The 24,441-nt window shown below is 37.9% G+C and overlaps 1 long non-coding RNA gene across 1 annotated transcript in view; it reads left to right on the forward strand.

Annotated features, from left to right (window-relative positions):
* Positions 1-3,476: 3,476 nt before the first annotated feature.
* The window catches only part of LOC135578472 (uncharacterized), a 63,044-nt gene continuing 42,079 nt past the window's right edge, over positions 3,477-24,441 (forward strand). Inside the window, exons 1-2 of the long non-coding RNA XR_010470128.1 lie at positions 3,477-3,660; positions 5,417-5,534. This is a non-coding gene — a long non-coding RNA (uncharacterized LOC135578472). The remainder of the gene's footprint in view (positions 3,661-5,416; positions 5,535-24,441) is intronic.

The raw sequence follows: 24,441 nt of genomic DNA on the forward strand, positions 1-24,441 counted from the left end.
AGTATTGTTCAAATAATAATTAAAACAAAATCAGTTTTCATCCAAACAAAATGATGTCTGATATTTTTTAACTCATTGGAAGGAAACAGGATAATCATTAAATCATGGAATTTTTAAGTCATGTTTTAACTCTTAAGAGGAAAGTGGATTGTTTGGCAGGCAGATGAATCTTTCACCGAAGAATTTCAGATGTGATTTTTTTCTTAATGTAATAAGACACTATGCTTTTTGTCTTCCGTTCTCTGGAAGGGATCTCAAAGAAGCAATTAATATCAGACTGAATGACCGACCAACCATCTGCCAATTGCAGCACATTCAATACAACTGATGCTTTATTCAAATACAGAGTCAGAGTACTGACTCTGCTACCAGAAGAATTGATTTAGCTCAGATAGGAAGGCAAGAATGATATGTAATTATACATACAGTGAAACCTGCTGATATAAGACTTTGCAGTAAAAGTCTTTTTCTGCTACAGTAAAGCAGAAAAGATAACAGGGAAATTTCAGTATATAGCAATGTATACGATTCAAGGCAAGTCATACTAAATCTTTACTTGTCAAGAAGTTGTCTGGGGAAGGGGAGGAGTTGCTTCATCACAGGAGGTTTTGCCACTTAAATTCAGATATTCAGAGATGTTAAAAGGATTAAACACTCAAATTTGATTTGTTTTGGTGGATTTGGGCAACATAATCAACGCTTAACTGGTGTGTTTTGACATCACAGAAGGCAGCTGCAGGAACAGGAAGCTATCCAACAAAGGGAGAGGAAATCATCGTTTGTTTGGTTCAATAGAATATAAATGAAGAAGACATTATAATGAATAAGGAATCAAAGCTTGAAGAAGACATTTTACATGAGCTTCTGACCACTGATTTGGTGACAGCCTATAAATCAACTGCAAAGTCAGCTGGAAAAGCCATGTGAGGTTTTCTACAACCTTGGGAGAGCCTGTAGGTCTGTACTACATTAGTCCGGAATTGGTTTGCTTAGCTGCAGGGGGGTGGGTTAGAATCTCATCTGGAAACAAAAGCATAAAATCCTCACATGGGTTACCATTTCTATATTTACACAGGAAGTGTCCTCAAGTCACTATGCAGGATGTATAGTAAAGTTGGAGGAAACAGGGTTTATCAAAGTAGGACTGTCATGGCTGTTTGTAGAGATTCTAGGTTTCGATAGAGAAAAACGTCATCATAATGCATAAATGAGTGTATGTTCTTATGGACATGATTTAGTGCCAGTGTGTTGGGTTAATGGTTGGATTCAATTCGATGATCTTGAGGGACTTTTCCAACCAAAATTCTTCTATGATTATACGGAACGTAAAAAAGGATATTTCAAAGAATACCTACTTTTTTTTTTCCCCCCTGTGAAAATAATGTTACTCTGCTGCATGATATGGACAGAGATCAGGAAGGGTCATATCAAACAAGCTTATCTATACAGCATGGAGTTCTGGCAACAGGCACAAAGCACTCAAACTTTCACATAAGTGAAAATGCTAGTTTATTTTTTCCTGAGACTCTTAGAACCTCTGCTTTGATATTACACAGAGACAGTCATTCAGAAGAAGTTGATTTTGAGTCACCAACAGCAATAGGATATCAGTAACTTGCAGTTCAGGACTTTTATGAGTAGAGTTTGAAAACAGAACTTGCTTCTTGACCAAAATGCTCAGGCCTTATGATTAGCTAACTTTCTTCATTGTTCACCTGTTGAATCTTATTCTGAAGCACCAACAGAAAACCCACAGTCTGCACACTCCAGGTATCACAGATAGTCAGTCTTCCCTCCTGAAAAATGCTTCTAAGCTCAGCTGTTCAAAGAGGGCATGCTTTGCTTTTAATCCAAGCTAAAACTAATAGGTAGCATGTGAAAATCATTGCTGGTAATTAAGTCAGCCTTCACATAACCAGGCACATTACGAAGTTGAGATAATAGGTTCTCTGTAGTCATCTATGGAAGACTTGTGTATTTGTTTTTAACTGTGTTGTAGAGCTTAAACCAGACCTTTGCCTGTTATACTTTGTATTTTACAAGTCAGTGAGGTTTTACTTTAAAATAAGGAAAATGAATTGACATTGATTTTCAATCTCATTTATTTAGTTTGGTGTGGAGGGAGGAGACTTGCTGGGACTGAACATTAACTGCTTCTGTGTAATCTGACACTCTTGCTGAATCTGTCATCTCTTTTTAAATATTGCTGTTGAAATTTCTCAACTTACTGAGCTCAAGGAAGTGAAACGTAGTGAAGTTAAAATATTTTGGATTCCTTAGCAATAATTATGCCTGCTGCTATTTTCTGCCTCTTTTGGGGAAAAGTGTAGGAGACCTCTAGACTGGACTTTCACTTGTCCACAGCCAAACTTGCTTATTATGCAAGGTTTTTGCCCCATCCATTCTATCAAGCTGCACCTCTAAGACAGTCTGCAGCTAAAGGTGCTGTGGGAAAGTTGGTTGAAGTTCTTTATATTAAACTTTGCTTACTTTGTGTGCAGCTGCTGCAAAGAGCTCTGTTTTGCCTCAGCACCTTCAAGAAGCAACTACAGCCCAGAGGATTAATTACCCTGGTTTATTGGCAGAATGATAGCTTTGATGACTGTTTACAGGTGGTGAGGTAATTCTGTATATATGTTTTCCCTGTGTTTCTAGATAGTGTTTCCTCTTTTCTGTTGTTGAGCTTGTCTGCTCAATAACATACAGTATCAGAGGAGCAAGTTTTAGCCCAGTTTGCTGGTTCTTTAGGCTGGCTTGGACAGTTCTGTTGCTATATTGAGACCTTCTTTCACTGAAGGAGAGCCCACTGTCCAAAATTATCCACAGTGCTTGCATCCTGACACCTCAAAAGGTGGTGTCACAGTAGAATAGAATAGTAGAATGGTTTAGCTTAAAAGGGACCTTCAAAGCTCATCTAGTCCAACCTCCCTGCCATTAGCAGGGACATCTTCAACTAGATCAGGTTGCTCAGAGCCCCGTTCAGCCTGGCCTTGGATGTCTCCAGGGATGGGGCGTCCACCACCTCTCTGGGCAACCTGGGCCAGTGTTTCACCACCCTCTTTGTAAAAAGTTTCTTCCTCATGTCTAGCCTGAATCTCCCCTCATTTAGTTTAAAACCATTACCTTGTCCTGTTGTAACAAGCCCTGCTAAAATGTCTGTCCTCATCTTTCTTACAGGCTCCTTTTAAGTACTGAAAGGAGGGCTTACTATCTTGAAGGGAAACCAGGGCACAGGCAAATCTTTAGGCTACTTTTACTTACACTAAGAATTGTGTCAAAATGCAAACAGGATAGATTTCACTACACCAGTTTCTTTCCATCAGCAAAGAGCTCTCTGCAGACGTAACGATTTGGCTGCCTGCTGAGAGACGTAATATATACAACTATCTCCCAATAGATTTCTGCCCCAAAATATACCTTTTTCATTCCATTATTTTCATCCTCCTGCCACCTAACACAGAAGTAGAAAGGACAGGAGTAATTTTAAAGACATCTCTTATTGCAGATGTGAAACTCTTAGTGGCCCTGGTGTGTCAGTACACATCTAAATACATGATCAGACTGTCAGACCCTGAGTACCTCAACAACAGCTGGTATATTGGCAGCTAAAGGCTAATCTTCATTTAAGATACTCTGATTGCAACTGGATATAGTGAAAAGGTATGATTCTCAAACCTCCTGCTGCTCAAAATGTTCTGTTTCTATTCCTGCTATTATACTATTTTTTTTCCAAGATTTGAAAGTTTAAAAGGTGAATGAGATCTCAAAATTGAAAGGCAACAAATAGCTTTATGAAAATTAAGGTTTTTTTCCTGATAGCATTGAAGTAAAAAATTATTAACATTATATTTCTAATTGACTTCTCTGAATTTCCAGATCTGTGTTATTTCTTATGAAGCTTTGTTTAATAAAATGTTAAATCTTTTAGCTCCTTCAGCTACAGTGATGCTTAGTCATTTCTGTTTTCTCAAACTAAAATAATAAAAAATAGAAATGATTTGTAGAAAATGAATAATTAGATACTTCTGGTAATCCAGCACAACAAATTGCATTATACATTTCTTAACAGCTGTGAGTTGTCAGATATAATTTTTTACTTAAAAAAAAAATCACAATTTAGTCAAACAATTTATGCTATTTAACAATAGTATTTGTTTTGTAGTTAACAATTGTATTTAAGTAACACTATTTGACTGTTACTTCCTTTTATGGACTTTTCCTCAGGACACATTCTTATATTAGTATTTCCGATGCCTATAGGGTAGGTCTTAAAGTATTTTTAGTATTTCTTAATCTGTTTTTAGCTCTTCTACTTTGCTTTTTTTTCTCTAATTTTTAACTAAATGTTTTAAATGGAACTTTAAAGTATATTTTTTATGCTTCTGCAAGTTTTCAATCGAAAGTATTTGCCAAATTTTATGACTAATAGAATACTTTTCATTGCTTTATCATTATTTTTCTTTTATAAATTCATTTTACACGAAAGAGATGTTTCTGAGTTCTTCACAAAGACTACTTTGTAGATAACATTGCAGAAATGTACAGAATGATTTGCATGAACTTGGTAATCCTGAATGTTCTTTAACAAGGGAATAGAAAAACCAGAATTGTTTCAATGTGCTGTATGTGAAATGAATCTCTAAGTTATGGTGAGAAAATAATAGAAATATTATTTCATTGCAAGGCAATACCAGTGCAGGAAATGAGAAATTATGCAGACAAATGATAAGTCAATGCAGGAATGCTTCACTGTAATGGAATGATGAAGCCGAATATATTTTGAAATATTTACCTCTTTTTTTAATTATTATTTGAATGTTGTGGTTATTGTTTCTCAGTCAATACCAGAGAAAAGAAGGTACAGACTGTATCTGTATATAATTTGGAAATGCAAGCATTCACCACTTAATTTGCAGGCTTGAAAACATGAAAAAAAATATTTTTCAAGTGTCTCCTAAGGAAATGGGTTTTCCCCTACTTACATACAGGGTTATCTGAATAACAAAATTAATTTTAAGGTGATTAACAAATATAATACAACTTGTTTGCTGATTTGTGATATGCAGACAGACTGTAAATTTATATATATATATACATACACACATATATATATAATGACTGTAATTTCCAGTGGAGTACAGTTATATGTTCAGTTTCTTCTGTATTTAGGTCAATAGTATCTGAGAAAAGGAGAGAGCAAAAAAGGCAAACAGTTGTCCTTCAGTCTCACCTCAGAGCCCCTGGCTGGTGTCTGAAACAGTCTGCTACACTACTAGCATTTACAGGACTTTGTGCAATGTTTGGCACTAAAATATCTTAGTTTAGATAGTCATTTTCAGAAGCTTATTGCAGCACTTGTGAAAATATCTCAATTGACAGCTCTGTACAGTGAAGTCTTCTGTTAACTGGCCCACAGAACTGTTCCAGCAGCTGTTGGAAGGTCTCTGCACGTGGGAACTGTCACCCTGCAGACCTGCCTGGGGGAGCAGGAGGAAGAATCACATTTCTCTGCCTGCAGCATCACTGGATTAAAGGTATTGAAAGTGACCGTTTCTAAAAATCGTCAGTGTTCATAAAAGGAAAGCAAAACACTAAAGCAAAAGGTACCAACAATGGCATATACCTTAACAAATCTGCATTTTAAGTGAAGGCAGTTTGGCTTCAGTGTGAACAGTAGTAAATTACAATGCAAGACTTCTACGAGAATGCTGTTGTTAGCAAAAAGTTATTTACACATGGATTTTTAAAGCCTAGGGAATTACGAGTTAAGTTTAAATTCACAAGTCATTGAACTCTTGCAAGTTTGAAAATTCGTGGTTAAGATCCACAAACTCACTTGTCTTGCTCCCAAGGATGATAGCAGCCTCCTGAAATTCTTTTTTATCTATGTCATAGTAAATGGTCTTTTTTAAACACTTTTAAAAGTCAGCAAATTCAAAAAAGCCATTGCACTTTTACTTCCTCAGAAAATCCAAGAAGGGATAGAAGTGTGTGTGTGTGTTTTTATTTCTGGCTGGCCCTTTTCTGTCCCTGAGCTGTTGATGGACTAAAATTAGAATGCTAAGATGGGTTGCTGGGAACTAATCACTAATATACTCTGGTTCTGTGCATTTAGGTCTGCCTGATATATCCATTGAATTATGGTGTATCTCTCTTTTCTTGTTGTGCTTTTTTTTTGCTCTGAAGTGGTAAAAACTGAGGAAGGAATATGGGTTTTCTCTTTTGTCTCATAAATGCTGAAAACCTGCCTATCTTTGAATTCCTGGAAGGTGCAGAATATTGTAATATTTATGAAATTATCTTTTCTATATAACCACAAGTTTAGGGGAAGTTAAATATTAGACCTTGCTTTGAAACTTGACTTGTGGGGTGTGGAGGAGTAGTGGGGCAAATTTTAGAATGAGTACAAAATTACATATGATCATGAAAATTGTAGATGAAGCATTATTAATGTATGGTCTCCAGGAGTATATATGAATGAGGAGTCTACTGTACATATTGGAAACACAGCTGTTATTGTTGCATAAACAATTTATGCAGTTTTGTGGTGAGCTTTTAATTTCTAATACCTTTGTGTTGTCTGAGAGTTACTAAGCCTGTATCTCTCATACAAATGCCAAAGTAACAGAGGCACTGCAGAGTTCAGAGCAGAACTTCCAGAAACTTAAACAATGTCAAACTTCTCTGATGCCCTTTCCAGTCACATGGGTCCCTCTAGCTTTGCTTCTGGATACAAGTCAAATAGAGCTGCCTGTAGAAGTAATGCAGAAATACATTACCAGTGTTTGTTTTTAATTCTCCTTGTGACCTGGACAGCTGATGAACAAATTTGGAAGCCTAATTAAAATAATGCATTGAAAGTTATCACTAGATTTGAACACAGAGTGATGAGGTAGTGAGTCTTTTTTGTTTTATAAACAAAGCAAGTTGGGAATCAAACTGAAAAACAAAATCCTCTCTTTATTTGATGATTCCAAGGGATAAAAATGAGCACACAGCAGAAATGTTTGGAGAAGTCGCAGTTTTCCATTCCTCCTTCTTGTTTATTGTGAACACTGTCATAAAGAACTGCAGGTAATATTGACTCTAGGAAACAAATGGCCGATGGTTTTCCAAGCTTGCAGCAGAGTATCCCTTAAACTGCTGCTAGCTGGTGAAGAAGACCAAAGTGTTTTTAATAGCTTACAGAGATAGCACTGTTTTGATTTAGAATCAGCACAGAGTATGCCATTCTCTGCTTATCTGCATCAAGCATCTGTTTTAAGATTACAATACTTTCTATAGAGCTGCGAAGATGTGTTGACATGTTGTAAGTTAAAAGGAGATAGAGCTCAGAGTGTGTTCATACAGGATAGTGGTCCCACCAAAGCCAAAAGCAAAGCTTGCAGTGACTTCATATACATGAAGGATTCGATCCCAGCTTCCAAAACAAATAACATGAAAAGATTCAAGAGAATATAAGGGCTGTGTAATAGCCAAGTCCTGAATCAAGTCACTAAGAACAAAGAGTCAAGCTCTGACCCTGGCCAGCCAGACAACTGTTTGCCTAGAGGTAAGCAGTTCTTACCTGGCTTAAAACCAACAGGGTCCTGTCCCATGCCACTCCTTTTGAGGAGAAGGAAATGTGGAGGTCAGTGTTCAGCTGTATTGCTTCCATAGTGAAGTGAAAGCAAGCACATCATGATGAAGTTTGTTTGGCTGTGAGAGACCATACACAAACTAGGATGACCCACAACCACCAACTTTTTGAGATCATGTCCCACGTGTATCTATGTATTCGCACTTTTTTTCTGAAACAAGGATTTCTTATTTAGTGGCATCAACATAATATATGCACAATTTATTATATGTTGAGGAAAGAAATGTTTGGTTTGTAGTCTGTAATGTCCAAGGTCAATAATCATCTTCTACTTTAGTTATAAATACCAATTGTTTTCCACTGTCTGATACTGGTCAAGACTTCCCATGCTTACCTTTCTACTGCCATATTGCAATGCAGTTTGTGTTTCTCTTGTGACACTGTAACACAGTTAAGGCTTTGAACTGGCTCAAGTTGACCTTGAGGAAAAGAGGCTATTTTATTTTTCTTAAAACTCCAGGTTAAATTTAATAGCAATTAAGAGCCTAGTGATTCATCAGTATTATTCCTTTCAAAATGAACACTGTGTTAATTCCATATCCCATCAGCTCTATATTTTACATTTCCATTTTTGTAATCTTGAGTACCAAGAAGACAACTGGGTGTGCAGGGAAAAATTCTCAGAGAAACTGTGCTCACCTCTTTCAGAGAGTTGCAACAGTATTGGAGGGATTTAGCAGCGCCTTTCAATCAGTGCAGAAATAATCATCTTAGTGTGAGCCAATCTATGTGCATTTGTATTCTTGTGTGATTTGAGAACATCTGCAGAGATGGTTTTGTAAGAGGTAACAGTAAGCAGTAATGTGCCTTTTGGTAAGAGTTGGTGTGATTTACGTGGATTTGTTTCGGTGTGATTAGTTTAAATAGGAAGGTGCTAGTGGATACCACCTCTCAGTTGTAGTGTATTACGTAAATGTGCATAGTACAGAGATAATAGAAATTAAATCTCTGGTATTTTTCTTTCTTTAGTTTTAATGCTTAAAGACAGTAAAAGTAAAATCCCCCAAAATGCAATGCAACCTTTTCCCAGCTCTCAACTGAGTATGTTATTCTCCTACCAGCCGGGCCTAGACAAGCTACCTGGTTATGTGTTATTTACCTTTTGGACTGCATTCCATGTGAACCCTAAGAGCATGTTATCTTTTTCCTCTTGTTACCGAGGGCTGATGCAACATGAATAACTAGCAAAGTAGTACCTGCTGGTAGCGTGGTAGGGTGCTGCTGAGCAATCTCTGTCTTGGACATCAGTGCTACACCCAGGAACTCCCTTTCCTTGTGATTACCTTTTTGTTACTGTTGGGAGTAATGGCTGCTCCTCAGGTTTCGATACCTCCAATGTTGCAAGTTTGCCTTCCTATGGTGAGGAATTAATAAGAAGAGAGACAGCTATGGGTGATGGTTGCCACAAGTGAAGTGGCTTTCCTGGCAGTTGTGGTTTCTGAGATGCCTGACTCAGAATAAGTATCTTCATTATTTTCCCCTACAGAAAACAAGATCATTTTCCTCCATAATTGATAGAGAGGAACATAATTGAGGGAGATTAACATATTTATTGACTGAAGTAACAGAAATTTGGGGAAAAAAATGCAATGAATAATATTCCCTTATTACTTTATGGACTGAAAATCTGCATAAGAAAATACCTTTACTTCATTAAGGCTTGAAAAATAGCAAGTGCTCTCACTGAGGCTGCCATATATGTTATGTGAGAGTTGCATGTTCTGATGAAACAGTACAGATGTGAGGAAAGAAGACCATGTCCATCAGCAAGATGATAGAAAAGGGGGCCTTCACACTATTAAGTTCAGAGTGTTTGGTTCCTTGAGGCTTGTTTCATATAAACGTGGGGTTCTACTGTCCTCCTGATGTGTCAGTTGTGACTAATTTAATAATCTAAAGTTTTTAGCCACTTGGTATAGGAATGGCAAAGCTCTTACAAATGGATGACCAGCAATATATAAAACCCATCTCAATTACATTGCTTCAGTCAAAACCATTTGCATGTAAGCATTAGCTGGATAATACAGCAAATTGCTGCTCTCTGTAAATGTTAAACCAACCCTAGGAAATCTTGCACAGTCATGAAATTTTTGATTTATATTGGCTATTAAGAAATATTAAAAATCTCAAACTATGCAAAAGTGTACTATAGCTGAAGGGGATCTGGAGATGCTCATATTGTGAAGTGATCCTTTATGAGAAAAGCTCTTCTTTACTTGACAGCTGCGTTATTCACTCTGTGACATGCTTCCAAAATATTTCAAGTTGTGGGTTAGTTGCACTGTTTTAATTACTAAATGCAGGCTTTCTAAATCAACCATGCTTCTAATGCCTGAGGAATTTGCCCGATCCTCTAGTAAATGTTAAGTCTTTGTTAGTGAAAGGCATTTGAAGAATAGCTCAGTAGTCTGAGAGCTAAAGAAAATATATAATACAAAGACATATTTTAATTTTTCTGGTTCTGCATATGAAAAAAATGCTGATATGCCATAAACTATGTAGCCTGCTGCCATTTTCTAACCCTTGGGGAATGCAGTGCAAAAGGGACACTTGTCCAGTTACTAAAACCTCTTTTCAGATGCACAAAGACTTGGCTTCCCAACCTGATGGAAACATTCTTAGGAGTTTATATATAGCACTGATTCTTTGAGCATTATTGTTCAGTGACAATAATAACATTATTGTCTTAGTTTCTCAAAAGCTCTCTTCACAGCAGTAGTTGAATAGTAGCAGACTAAATGCCACAGCACAGTCCTATGTGTTGTACCGTTTTCTCTCACACCCTCAGACACAGGAGATGCAGGTGTTTGTCTCTTTCACCAAATGTATATTGTTTCATAATATCGATGAGCATAAAAGTATTACTGCATGAAATACACCATTACAAAATATGAATAGAGCTTTATGATTTCTAAAATACAAGGAAAACTGATTTTTGGAGCAAAGCCTCAGCTGGTATCAATTAATTTATATTTGTTGAAATCTTTCTTTTGTCATATGCTACCACATGGTTTAAGGGAAATATTTTGGCACAGTCATTTTATCCTGTCTTGGGATTCATCTGTCTGGAGAATTTGTCAGCTTCTTCAGTGATATGAATGCAGAAATTTAGCATTTTTTTCCACACCCCATCAGGGTGTTCTCATTTAGAAGCTGACTTCTTTTCGCTGTAGTTTACACAATAGAGTATTTGAAGTGTTTTTAAGGACATTTTTTCCAACTTCAAGTGCTAAGCCTAAGCTTCCAGAGTGCCTCTGGGTAGATAAGTGAAGAGAGTCCTTGACTTGCTCAAACCGTTTAACTGCATATTGGCTTGGTGTGTGTTTGTGGTAACATAACTCATTCACATAACAGTAATTCATAAACCAGGAGAGTTTTAGGTTTCTGATTTACTATTTAGCACCCATTCTTGTAAAGACGCCATTTTGCTTACCCACAGTTGTGAAAAAACCCCGTTCTCCCAACTCCAGTTTTACATTATGTTCACAGATGTAGCATAACCTCATGCAATTGATACAGTCCCTTGTGACATGTTATAATATAATAGGCCAGCTGCTAAAACTGGAATAATGAAGAAACGTAAGTAACTGTTGATGTCAAGATAGGACTGATGTGAATGTCGTGCTTTGGCCAAATCCCAAATTAGAGCAGGAAACAGTCAGCTGAGATAGGTGTGGTTTGAAGCAGCATTCAAAAAGTTAACATTCTGTAGCAATGTGCGAAAAACTTACTAGTTCACTAACTCTCAGGGGAACTGATGATTCTCAGCACATCTGAACAAGGCCCCTTCCTGAAGAATAATTCAGGGTGAAGTCAGAATGCATGAGAAAAGCTACTTTGCAGAAATCCCTCAGCAAACACAGTGGTGCAGTTTACATCAGTCTCAGACATACTTCCCCAGAAATCAAATTATGTTAAAACCCAGGCTCTCAAGGATGTGGGCACATTCTTACAGCATTGCTCCAGAAACACTCAGCCAAATCAAGTTGATACAAAACATGAGTTGTGATTGCTTGATTGTGCTGAAAGATACAAGATGTGCACTGGCTAAAAATCACTCTAAGATACTTATCACACTTGACCTCTTGGGAAGAGAGCTATACTTGTATGTACAGCTGGTCAAAATTCCTTTTTTATAGATGTTAACTTGAGCACAGAAATACTGGAGTTTCTTGTCCAGAATATTCTTGAAAGGAGGAAAGAGTTTGTTATCTAAAAGAATAAATGTTTTAAGAAAACATTTTAAGACGAAGAGGCATGCTTCACAAAAAGCAGATTTGTCCCCTCCCATTGCAAACGTTCTTGGTTAATTAAAAATGCAATTTTTGCCTTTGTTTTGGTTTTTATGATGTTTTTTATGATTTTAGGACTTGGAACACACCAAGTTCCTTGCCTGGCCTAGTGATAATGTTACTCGCACTGGAAATTAGAGCAGGCCACCGGGGACAGTAACTTCTGCTATTTTTCACTTGGTGTTTAGAAACAACCCTGAGACCCAGAATAGTTGAAGTTTGACAGCTTCTTTGGCCTCACTTCTGTGCTGGAGTCTTCTAAGACAGCAGCTTGAGGTTTCACATACAAGTTTAGCATCAGTCTTGCATTATGGAAAATTCTCTAAGAGGCTACTAAGATTCTGTTACATTGTTTAACAAATTTGAAATACAACTCATAATGTTAGATGGTAATCTGAGTGAGCTCAGGAATGTGACTTGGAGTTTAGAATTTTTTTCACTTTGAGTTCAACAAATATGGGCTCTGTCTCTTTAACATTTATTTTGTTCAAACTACTGAAGGTTAGACAGTTTCTAAGTTGGTACCAAACTGATCTTGACAGTGGAAATACCCAAGTGCTTAAAACGTTCAAATAGGCTCTAGCTTCCAGAGGTAAAACTTCATAAGCATTAAGAAAATAAAACTCTGTCAGCTGTGGAGTATCCAGAGCACAACTTGCTGATGCAAATGTTATTTGCCACATTCCTCCATTTCCAAAAGGAGTTAGAGGGCAGCAAAGGGCAGAAATATCTCAAAAGGGGATGTTGGAACAAAAATGTTGTTTTCAGATGGAAGAAACAAGTGAATGGCCAGGCACCCAAAGCTGCATTTGTTTGGCCAAGGGAAGGGTAGAATAAAAAGACACCTTAGGACAAAGAGCAGTCTCCAATTAATGATCAGTTTATAAGGGAAAAGTTTTTTACATGCTCTTATTGCTAGAATGGGGGAAATAAATGAGAGTGTTGAAATGAATATAGACCAGCTTCAGACAGTGTCACCTGATGATGCTGAGGCTACCTGGAAGAACCTGAAGCCTAGTAAACTGGTTATTTACTTTGATTTACCAAAACTGTGTAGTTACCTCAGCTCTGCAGACAGTAATGGGATAAGGTGGATTCAGTGTTGTGTTAAGGGAGAAAACTGACTTTCACCACAGACAGCTGGCGTTATCCTGCACATGGCATCTCTCTGTGTTGCTCAGAACCAAGTGAGTCGTTTTCAGTCAAGTCTGTAGAGGATACGAGGAGAAAGTAGACGGAGATGTTGTCAAAGTACAAAATTGTGAAGATGACCTTAAGCATACATGTTTTCTTTTCTCTCCCTATCATACAAATTCAAAAAATCTGAAAGGAAAATAATAGACTGAGAAGGGAAGGGGAAGGTTAAAAGCAGCTGCACATGTATTTCTAAAGAAAATTAACTCGCTGAAGACAAGATAACTTGAGAAAATTCAATTTCAATTAATGCTGAAATCTTAATGTGTATTTTTTTATTTTGTAGCCATTAAGCAATTGCTTGGCCTTTCTTATTAGAAAAACTATAAAACCACTCAGTGTATGAATTGAGATGGGGAAAAATTGAGACTTAAAATAAAAAAATTCACCCTCAAACTGTTATATTGTCTACACACAACCTAGTGTAAATCCTCAGAGTCAAAGAATTCTAGTTTAAAATACAACGTGGTAGAGAAATGAACTAAATGAAATACAAGAATTCTCCAGTTTAATGATGTGCCTTTAAGGGAAAATTGCTCGGCTTACACAACTCATTACCTTTTCTGTGTAATGGAAGAAATATTTATCTACCTCAAAGGAATTTATGAATTGGATCCTGATTCAGATTTTATGGTCACATAAATGGTAATTTTACCAATGAACATTTTGGCTGGTAAAAGGACAGAGAAAAAAAAAAAAAGTCTTTTTTGAAAAATAGAGACCTTTGCAGGTGCAAAGCAGCAAGCATTAGAATTTCCTTAATAATATTTGACACCATATAAAATTGTAAATAGATCCCCAACACTTGAAATTCCCAAACCACTATTGACAATCATGATACAAATAAATTCTGTTTTGTTTTGTGTCATGCTTGGAATCGGTAAATTGGGCTGTTAACTCCATCTGGATGGTTTTTTTAAATATATAACCTTAGTGTAGCAATATTGCTTTTGCTCTACCTTGGCAACACTGTCTGGACTTGAAACAGAATTTGACTAGAAATGCAATGCACAGCCATCAAAAAAGAAGTTTGCATCTCAATAACCAGAAGAATTAATGTGGTAAGATTCTAAGTTCCTTATCCTCAGGAAGTGAATAGCAAAACTCCTGCTGACTTGAAGGGTGGCTTCAAACATCTGTCCATATCCAGTAAACTAGAAAAATGAAATTCAACACATCCTCAAACATTAGGAGTCTAAACTATGAGATCTCTGACAATTTGCTGCTTCCTCTTTTTCCTGTAAACCTTTTTCCTTCTGGTTCTTTGTTGCAGGCCATGCTTGTTCTGCTGTGCTTGTTCTTTAGACATTTAGGATGGCATCAAACAAAGACAGCCACTTTGTGCTCGAAAGGAGATAGTTGTGTGTCTTGAAACGGTTAACTTCAGATATGTAATAGTCGCTGCTGTGCCTCTAAGACTACCTTTGCTGTTGGATGAACTGCTTTCTCTCTAATGTCTTGGAATGTTCCCTCTTCACAAAATGTTAATATTTGAAATTTAAAATGCTTCATTGCCCCAGACTTCCTGCTGCTGGCAAAGGAGGGAAGGCAGTGTCAGTAACCTAGGTGCTTTTTTCAGTCAGGCTTTTTCAGCAAATCCAACCAAAATCAAATATGTCTCAATATAAAAATCTTTATAAGATTACCGATTCCCTCTCAAATCGGTCTTAGTGCTAGAGTAACTTATTTGATTGCTTTGCACATTATAAATTTTTGTGAAGGATATTTGCAAAACTTCTTAACTTCTGGTGCGTTTAAGAGTACAAGTCCTCACCATAGTTCCCTTCTTTGCTTTTACACCCTAATGTGTAATCTGGTGCTACCACAAAGTACTGTGCAGCAATTCTGATACAGCATCTTTCCAGGCAGCTGTGCCATGACTCCAGGGAGGCCAGGAGTGTGCCCTAAGATTTTCTTAATCAAGGAGTCCAAAATACAGATGAGTACAACAGAATCCCTTTCTCATATAAGCAGTCCAAACGCAGCTGAATGCTTCAGTTTCTGAGTTCTTAATCTCTTACACTATTTACTCATGGTACCTTTGAAACAGCTGCAGTTTCTGTTCTTACATCAGAAGATAAAAATACTCTGTTCTTTGTGTCTAACTCTGTTCAGTTACAGTAAAATTAGCCCTGAAATTAAGGATTCTGGTTTTCAGGTTACTAAAGTATCTGATAAAATTGCATCAGCTATAAGTTTCCTAGAGTCAAAATAAACACACTTGAATGGAAGAAAGTGACACATTTCCTTTAAAAGGTTTTTCTGGAATTTACCTTCTGTTCACACTGCCTGCCACACAGCACATACATCTCTTCCTGTTCATGCTCTCTGTGGTTCACATGTGCATTGGTAAATGTAGTATCTTAAACAGCTTTTTATTTGTGTACTACACTTCATGTGGGACCATATGAACCAAATCCTAAATGAAGTAATGTCAAAGTTTGTATAGTTTTTCCTCCTGCCTTTCTGTCTGTCTTGTAAAACAGCTCATTTCTGCTTAGGTTTACATGGTTACCATTCAAACCATCATGTAAAAATCACTTGTCTAAGAATTTACAAACTACTAACCGTTTGTAAAAACACACACTAAGGATTCACTAATTATACTACTAATTGGTAAGACATCTCTTTCCTGGAGCTGTAAATAATTCATTTTATGTTATATGCCTGGTAAATGTAGAGTCTCTTTTTTAGAGGAAAAGAAATTGAGTTTATTCTAAAGGTTACAAAGTCAAGGACAGAAAATTCAATTAAAAATGACATTTAGATCATAATCTCCCTTTCAGATATGGTATGTAAAAATAAAGGTATATTTATTAATGGATCATTTCACAGAAAGGCTTAAAATGTCATTGCTAGTCATATTCTTTACCTGTGCTCTGTGTGTGTAGATAACCACTTGTTCCATTTGCCACCTGCACATTGATAAAGCTTTAAGCCAGCTTATCCAGGTGAAAGGAGAACCCAGTGATTAGACTGAAATTTGAATCTGACGGGCAGCTTTACCATGGACCTGTATCTGGTGACCTGCCACAAATCCCTTATTGCCATATGCAAACAAAAGGCGGTAAATGTTGCAATGTTTAGGTCTTTTCTGATGGTGTCTGCCTTGTGCAGACTTACCAGGCCTAGTTGGGCTGGTGGGACACCTTACCTAGAGAGACCCACATTAATATGTGGTAACATTCAATCCAGGGAATCAGGCTAACTCAAGGCTGAAGTAAAACACAAAAAAGGGTTTGCACAGGATCCTCAGTACCAACTGTTTGATCTGCTTTTATTCTGCTGGGCTTACTTGTGTGACTGACTCCTGGCTATGTTTCAAGATCCTGTTGCCCTGAGTGTACATCCAGCCTGCTTGCTAGATCAATCCTGAGATTGCATCTGGAATAGAATAACTACACCTCTTTCTGGACAAAATTGCCAGTTACATAGGTCTGAACAACAATTGTTCCACTGGGCAGGAGAGTCCTCTGGTATTGGTCCTCCAACTAGCCTGGTCATCCACTACCATTCTGGGAAGCGTCATATCAGCACATGACCTCATCCAATAGCATAGAGAGATTCATGTTTAGAGAACCTTTAAAAGGTTTTTAAGAAGTCCCAACCCAAAAGAGGGACTATGAGGGACATGGAGGAGAGATGGGATCTTTATACCAAGGTTCCTCAAGCTATGCCACATGAGATATGAGACTTGATATTGGTCCCCTACAGGGATGTGGAGCGGCTTCATCTAGAGGACTGAGTTTAGAAACAGCATTGAAACTAAATGTGATCTGTATTAAGGTCCAAGGAAGGAAACTGCCATGTAGAGCGCAGGGCAGACACAGATTATGCACGGTATAAGCCATGTGCTAGAAATGCCTTTGACAGAGCTAAAATGAAGGAAGGTGTGTGGGACAGCAGTGGAGCCAAGGTTTGATGAAAGTGGTATGCAGTGTAGCATTCACTGTCTGGTGCTGGGTGTGCACAGACAAAAGCAGTGACAACATGAACTACTCTGGAGCCCTTGGCCAAGGCAGTGGGCCCACCCATAAGTGAAAACCACAAAAGGGGAAAACTTATCTACTTCAGTTTCCCAGTGACATTAATAATATTTCTCTATTAAGTGTATTGTAAAGTGAATAATTCAAAGGCACTTGGACATTATTATTAAAGAGAGTTGTGTAAACAAATACAAGATACACAGTGAATTTTCTTTGGCCCTTGAGCCATCAAGGCAGGTATTTAGTTCTGCTAAACAAGGATGGATTTAAACAAGAGTGTAAGATCAGGGTCCCCATTTTGTTACTCTTTTTCTCTTTGCTTTGGCCCAAATGAGATCTGCTGAACTGTATTATCCTGCTAAGGACATCAAAACAGGCAAGAAAATACTTCTTTTAAAAAGCCAGTTGTTATTTCATACTAATTTCCTGACAGGAACGAAGCTAAATTGGTTAGATTTTTTAGGTTTTTTTTTAGGAACATCAGCATTTGGCAAATAAGGATGCATAAAAATAATTGAATATACTATACTTTTCACTACAGCAGGCTTAAATAGTTCCTGCACTAAATTACATATGCGGATCCCACTGTTTCATCTGAGATCATCTCAGCAGGGTTGACTATGGAAATGCAAATTTACACTGCTGCTGAGTCCTAGCAGAATTTACACTCTGAGCCAGTAATTCTCTTAAGGATCTTGGAATGGTTTGGTTTCTTTCTTAATGTTTAGCAATTCAAACGTTCTGCTCTCCAAATTTGATAAAATTATGTAAATCATCATGGTCTTTTCAATATTTGCTCTGGGCCTTTTCTTGCTTGCTGCAGGAGCTTCCAGGTTTCCTTATGCCTTCTTTGCGCAATGTATGAGTATGCCCATCACTTCATCTAAAATATGGAGGGGACTTTGTGCCAATGGTCTTTCAAAAAATTACAAAATGTTCATTTGTTGTATTTTTCTTGTTTTGCCAAAACCAGAGTCAACACAGGTGATAGAATTGCTGTTCATGCAAAATCCTACAGTTATTCTGCCGTCTATTGTTTTAACAAAGCTTTCTTCAAAATCACTGCAAGGTGTGCCAATGTAATGACTGATAAAGCACACTCTGTTTGGAAGTGTTAGATATCTTGTTAGACTGCCTGATAGAGCTGTTAAAAGACAGCCAAGTTTTTGCCTGTATGAGCTGTTTTCACCTTGTCTCACAGAGAATATTACAGCCAGATTCACTCCAAGTCTATAAATATCCTAAACTGGCAAACTCGTAATTGCATTAATCCTTGTACTAAAGAAGGAACAGCAAATGACCAAGAATGGTGCGCTAAAAGTTGGGGGTGGGGAGTGTCAGGGGAGGGGAAAATAAACCACTTAATAACATTGTCATGTTTTCTTTTATTAGAAAAATACCGTTTTTCCATGAGCATCAAAAGGAAGGAAACTTACTTTCCTAGAAGTTTCTTTGGTGATTGACTTTACAGCCTAAGACGCAAGGCCTTGCTCAAGACTTTCCAGCAGTGGGGTTGTTTATTGGGGCTTTTGATATTTGAGATCTTCTGGTATCTAATAAGCACTGTGCCTTTTTCCCTCATGAGAAGCACTGATAGCGTAACTCTACCCAGCCTTCATGGAACCATCAGGACCTTAATGTCTCTGGGACTGCCCTCACTCTGGGAACTGGATGGACAGATAAATGCAGCACTTAAGGAGCAAACAATCACACGAGCCTATGTACCTTACTAACAAGGTTAGAAAACAGCATTTCTTATAGCTAGGCTAGTCAAACTCATATTTTCGGATATACCTGATTTTCAGGGCATTGTTAACTTTCTTCCAGTTTACTATGAGACTATGATACATGCTTCTCCATCTGCCAAAATTCAATTGTAAAACAAATTTTGGGATGTTTTAAAAAAATCAGTCACCCTCAAAAGTATAATGTACTTGGGCATATTTGTGTGGCAGTGCTGAAGGTGCTTTCAGCTTGAAAATAGTGGCACTCCTCAAAATGAAAAACTCCTGGGAAATGTACTTGGAGGCCTGACCAACTGAAACATGTTGCTCTGGGCTCCATTAGCTGTGGCCATGTTCTGTCATAGGTCAAAGAATAAGAGGAAGTCTGGTATGATGGAATTTCTAGCCATCCTGAGAATAGGATGGGTTGGATGTTCTCCAGTCAGCCAATTTTTTTTTTGTCAGAAAATGGTGACTCATCACATCTGGAATGATTTGTGGAACTCCTGTCAGTTTTAGCAAACTGACAGCAAACCGTAAGGAGGTTTTCATTTCACGCTTGTTTGCCTGGCAGGAGGTTGTAGATTCCAGCAACAGTCACTTCTTCAGTACCATGGGATTTCAGGGGTTTTCGTAACTGCCAGAAACTCTCACAGGCATTTGGAGGCCACAAGCCCAAGGAGCCTTTGGTCCACTTGGAGTTTAGCCTACTGTTGTGCAGCTGAGAGCCTATGCTGGGGGCCTCTCTCAGGGCTTTCATGTAGACACTGTTGAAATTTTCTGGATATGAACTGCCTTTTTTTTTTTATTTTTCCCTGAAAAAATAATTATTTATATACTTACGAGTAATTTACAGTTACTTTGAATGAAAAAGAGAATCAACATATTTCTTAAATAGACTCAAATTTTAAGTAAAAAAAAAAAGCAACCCACACAACCTCCCCCCTCCCAAAACAAACAAACAAACAAACAAACAAACAAACAAAGCAGCAACAACAACAAACAAAAAAACTGCACAAATTCTCCAACTCCAACATTTCATTCATTTCAGTTTGCCTGGAAGAGTCTTCCTTCCATATTTGGGAGAAGGAAAGGTTGAGACATTGTTTTCTGATTTTTGATGGTGGCTTGTGTGGATAGCAGCATTTAAATAAGCCAACTAAAAAGTCTGCTCTGTGTAACCACTCTACTCTGGGCACCTTTGCCAGTGAGCTGGAATGCTGCTTGCTGCACTCCCAGTCTGCTGCTTTACCCATGGACTCTCGCAGCTTTGCTGTTTCTGACTCCCTGTTGTTACCCTGGGAATTGGGCATTAAGAAACACTCCGTGATGGTCTCCAGTTCCAGTTTCTTCAACATTTTTTAAAAACAATTATTTTAGCTACTTGGAAATATTTCACTTTTATGGGAAACTCTTGAAATTTCTGGGTTTTTTATTCCAAAGAAGGAAGAAAAAAAGTATAGAATTTCCTATAGAAAAGAAATGTCAACTTTTCATACGGTGTTCTCAGGAATATCCTTTCTAGGTGCCACAGCAGTGCAGTCTTAGGAACAAAGGGAACCAGCTAGAAAAGCTGGAGGCGATCTGAAGTGTCCATTTTCTGTGATGTCATTTTATTTTGTGCAGGAACAGCAGAGTGCCAAAGTCACAATAAGGTCTGACTGTAGTGATGGCACAGATGCAAACTTACCTGGAAATCACAAGAGGTTTGCATTCTGGATGCAGACACGTGTACTGCCAAACCTTGCCCATGTGTTATGCTGTTCTCACATTGGGATTTTTCAGCTGTTACTTCTATTAAGAAATAGCATCTCAGAAATTAAAACAAACCGACCAACCAACAACAACAATGAAACAAATAACAACAACAACAACAAACAGTTTTGTGAAAAAGCAAAACATTTTTGAAATCTCATGCCTGCCACCGCCCTTCATCAACACCTTTCCCTTCCATAAATTACTTGAAATAATTTAAGTTTTTTAACAAATCTGACATTGTCTTTTTACCTGTGAGTGACACCATAACTTTTCAGGAATACATGTTAGCAGGGGGATGTTGATTAACCCATCACCCACAGTTTCTTTGCTTTCTCAATCTTGGGAAATTATCCTGGTGAGATTAAAATTATATCAAATATGCTGTTTTCTAATGAACAGCCTTTTGGTTCCATGGAAGGAGAATTGCTTCTTTCACTGTGCTGCCAAAGCTTTTCCTCTACACTTTCAAATTAGTATGAGTCATTTTTGCAGAGAGCTGAATATCTGCCTGCTAGTGAGGCTGCAGGTGTCGGGTGTTATTCCCAAAGTCCTCTTCACATTCCATGTTTACCATTGTATTTCCCTAGTGCTTCTCCTGCTTTTTTGTTTGCTCAATAGAAACAAGCATTCTGCTCTTGCTGAAGACTTTGTTGCAGGGAAGCATTAATCCTGGTCTTGCTCAGTCACCTGTGACACTAAAGGTGTCTGCATGTTCTCCTCGAAGTAACCACAAGCTTGAAGGCAGAGGCCATAGTTTGCATTAGACCAGCTGAAACACTTGAGCATAGACAAGTCTTCAGGCATGCAAACCTTTCCTCTGCTCTGAGGGAGAAGCAGCAGACAGGCTCACACTAACTAATAATGCTTAGCCACAATAGCTACAGAAACACCACCACTGTTGTATTGTAATGCTTTCCATAAAAATGCCAGAGAAATAGAAAATAGAAAGCTGTGGAGGAGTACTTCAAATTTTTGTGTTCTGCATGAGAAACAGTTCTCCAAACTAGAATAATTTTGTTTGGCATTTTTCCTACATTTGTGTTTGCACAAATCTGTCTCAAGAGCGAATGTGATCACTTAACAAGGCCACAAAAGCATTTATCAACAGGCATCTTGAAGATTGCCTTCCTCTCTTTCTCCTTGTTTTGATTGCCAGGCCATATTCCCTCAGCCCTGCAGAGTTTCATTTTCCTTCCAGTCTTCAGGCTGGTTCTCTGGTGTCTATTCATATCCATAATGATGTCTTTATATTTACAAAATATTAGGACAGAGCATGAGACTTTTCAATTTGTAAATAAGAGCAAATTCTATTAGGCAAGCAAGGAAGCAAGAATTAATAATTTAAATACCAGATTAGAAACAGTGGGTATAAAAAACTCCTTCAAATTGTATCCAGCTTTAAAAGGAAAACAGAGCCTGCCATTTACATATTGGAATTTACTTTTTTTTTTTCTCTCAAGCAAGAGGTGAACTTCAATACATGGGTTATACTAATCGCTTCTTAACTTCAGCCATTTTAAGGGTTGCTCCTTAATCTGCATGATTTATCTTTGTTCTGTCTGGAGACAGAGGAACAGAGGCAGGCAGCTCCCGAGAGTAATTCAACCCACCTCTCTTAAGAGGGGATGAATACTCCTGTGTGACTGTCTTGGATTGCCTTTCTTTGAGATAGCTGAAGGTAGGTGAGATGAGCCCCATTTCACAAAGTGAAACCCTAGGTCTTCCTGTCTCCCCTTCCTATTAATTGATCTGTTTCTCTCAGAAGCACTAAAGGGAAAAAAAGGTGGATATAGGATCAGTTGGCAGGAACCCTGCCGCACGATGCTTCTCTTCTTATATATTGGAAAAAAACAGCTGCAGTGATTGTACAATTTACAAAGAGTTCTCTATCATAAGCAGAATCAAAATGCAAAGCATTTATCCCCATATTGCAGAGGACCCTAGAAGTGCAGTAATCAACACTTTATACAGCCAAAGCAGTGTTCTAGGGGACATGCTGTAAAGCAGAGCCAGACTCAGTGGCTGTATAATCTTGTGTCTGTGATAACTTTGATAAAAAGGGGAAAGGGGGGATAACTGTTCCATGAGGAGGTTTAGATAGTTTAATCCTGGGGATCCTAGTGGTAAAGGCCGTACAGCTTAAGAAATATATATTTTATTCAAAGCCTAGAAGACTGTGAGCATCCTTCATGCTGATGGAACCAGCAGGGCACAGGGAGACTTGTATTTTGCAGAATCAGCCCCTTATTTACAGGTTTAGTTTATAAAGAAAATTATATGATATAAACCTTCTTTTCAAAGCCCAGGAAGTATCACCAGAACCGTCCACTTTGAGAGGGTTTTTAAGGTCCCAGAAATATTTTTACCATTATGTGGTCTCATCCAAATGTGTGCTGGGGAGCAGTGGCTCTTCAGACCGTATGGAGGCCCCCTATATAGAGTCCCTGTATGGGGTGCTTTCTCCAGTGCGGATCACGTTGCTACCCTGCTGCAAGTCTCTGCAAAACTGTTACCAGTCAATATGAAGTAACAACATTTATTGGAGAGAAATGTAGTCTTGCAGATTCTATCAAAAGACTGTTTCCTTCAGCCTTTATCAGAACTGGGGAAGGACTCATTTCAGTATTGATATTAGAGCCTACTCTGCATCTCACAGGCTTCTAACCACTTTCTAGAAGACTCAAAGCCCACAGAAGTAATTTCTGGGTAAACCTTAATCTGAGTATTTTGAAACAGATGTTTTTTCCCCAAAATAAAGCTGTTATTTCTCATCAGTTACTCTATTTGGCTTTAATATTTCTGTTTTCCTTAGAAAAGGCTGTAACTGCAATAATTAAATTGACACTTTTAAGAATAATTATATCTGAAGCCACTCCTACAAATATGAAGTCATTAGACTTTGGCCTTTGCTTTAGATTTTGGCAGAAAGCTAGTTCTCCTTATGCTCATCTCCATTCAGACAAAATGAAAACTGTCATTAAAAGTACTATGCAGCTTGATAGAGTGATTGGACCATTTATCAGTTTGGGGCCAAACCTTATCTTCAGTGATTACCTCATGCCATTCTATTCACTCTAATGGATTTGATGTGAAAAGACATGAAGCTGATAGAAAGAAGCTTAACCTATGCTTTCAAACCAAGATTATAGACAACAAATCCAAAGCACATTGATTTAATGTATACTGATAAAGCCCACATCTTGATAGGAAAATTCAGTAGTGTGCTTAAGTAAGCAAGATTAGTAAGCTGATGTGGGCGTGGTTCAGTACAAACAATTGCAAGCTATGCTGGTAAAGTATGATTAGTAGGAAAAAGAAATCCAAATTCTGGTAAATAAACACAAATATTTGTTACACCAGTTGTGCAGCAACAGAAATGGAAGAAAAATGTTATCCCCTGACATGCTCAATACTAGTCTTGTTGAATTTTAAGCTCTCTGATCCCATGAAACGTGCAAATAAACCTAGTTGCAAGCATCTGAGTAGTCAACGTGGAATTATTAGCTCCATTGCATTTTCTTCAAATGGAGAACCAAGTCTAAACTTGCAGCTTCTTTACTGTCTAACATTTTGCATCTAAGGTTCTGTGTGCCTCTGTCTGTGGAGGTGGTTAAGGACTTCCAGAAGGCCATTCACTGAATACAGATGGTTGAATACGCTCCTAATTTCAGACTCTTACTTAAATGCCAGAATTTGGATGGAAATTATGCCAAGCATAGTCTTTTCAGGAGGATATCAAAAGGCAATTGTATGTAGTCCAGTGGCAAATCTGAAGTTGCACCAGATAGCTGTGGAAAGCACAATGAGAGTTCGTCAGGGTATTTGATGCGCCCTTGATACTTCTCATG

The sequence above is a fragment of the Columba livia genome, chromosome 2 (genome assembly GCF_036013475.1).
Source record: "Columba livia isolate bColLiv1 breed racing homer chromosome 2, bColLiv1.pat.W.v2, whole genome shotgun sequence".
NCBI classification, from domain to species: domain Eukaryota; kingdom Metazoa; phylum Chordata; class Aves; order Columbiformes; family Columbidae; genus Columba; species Columba livia.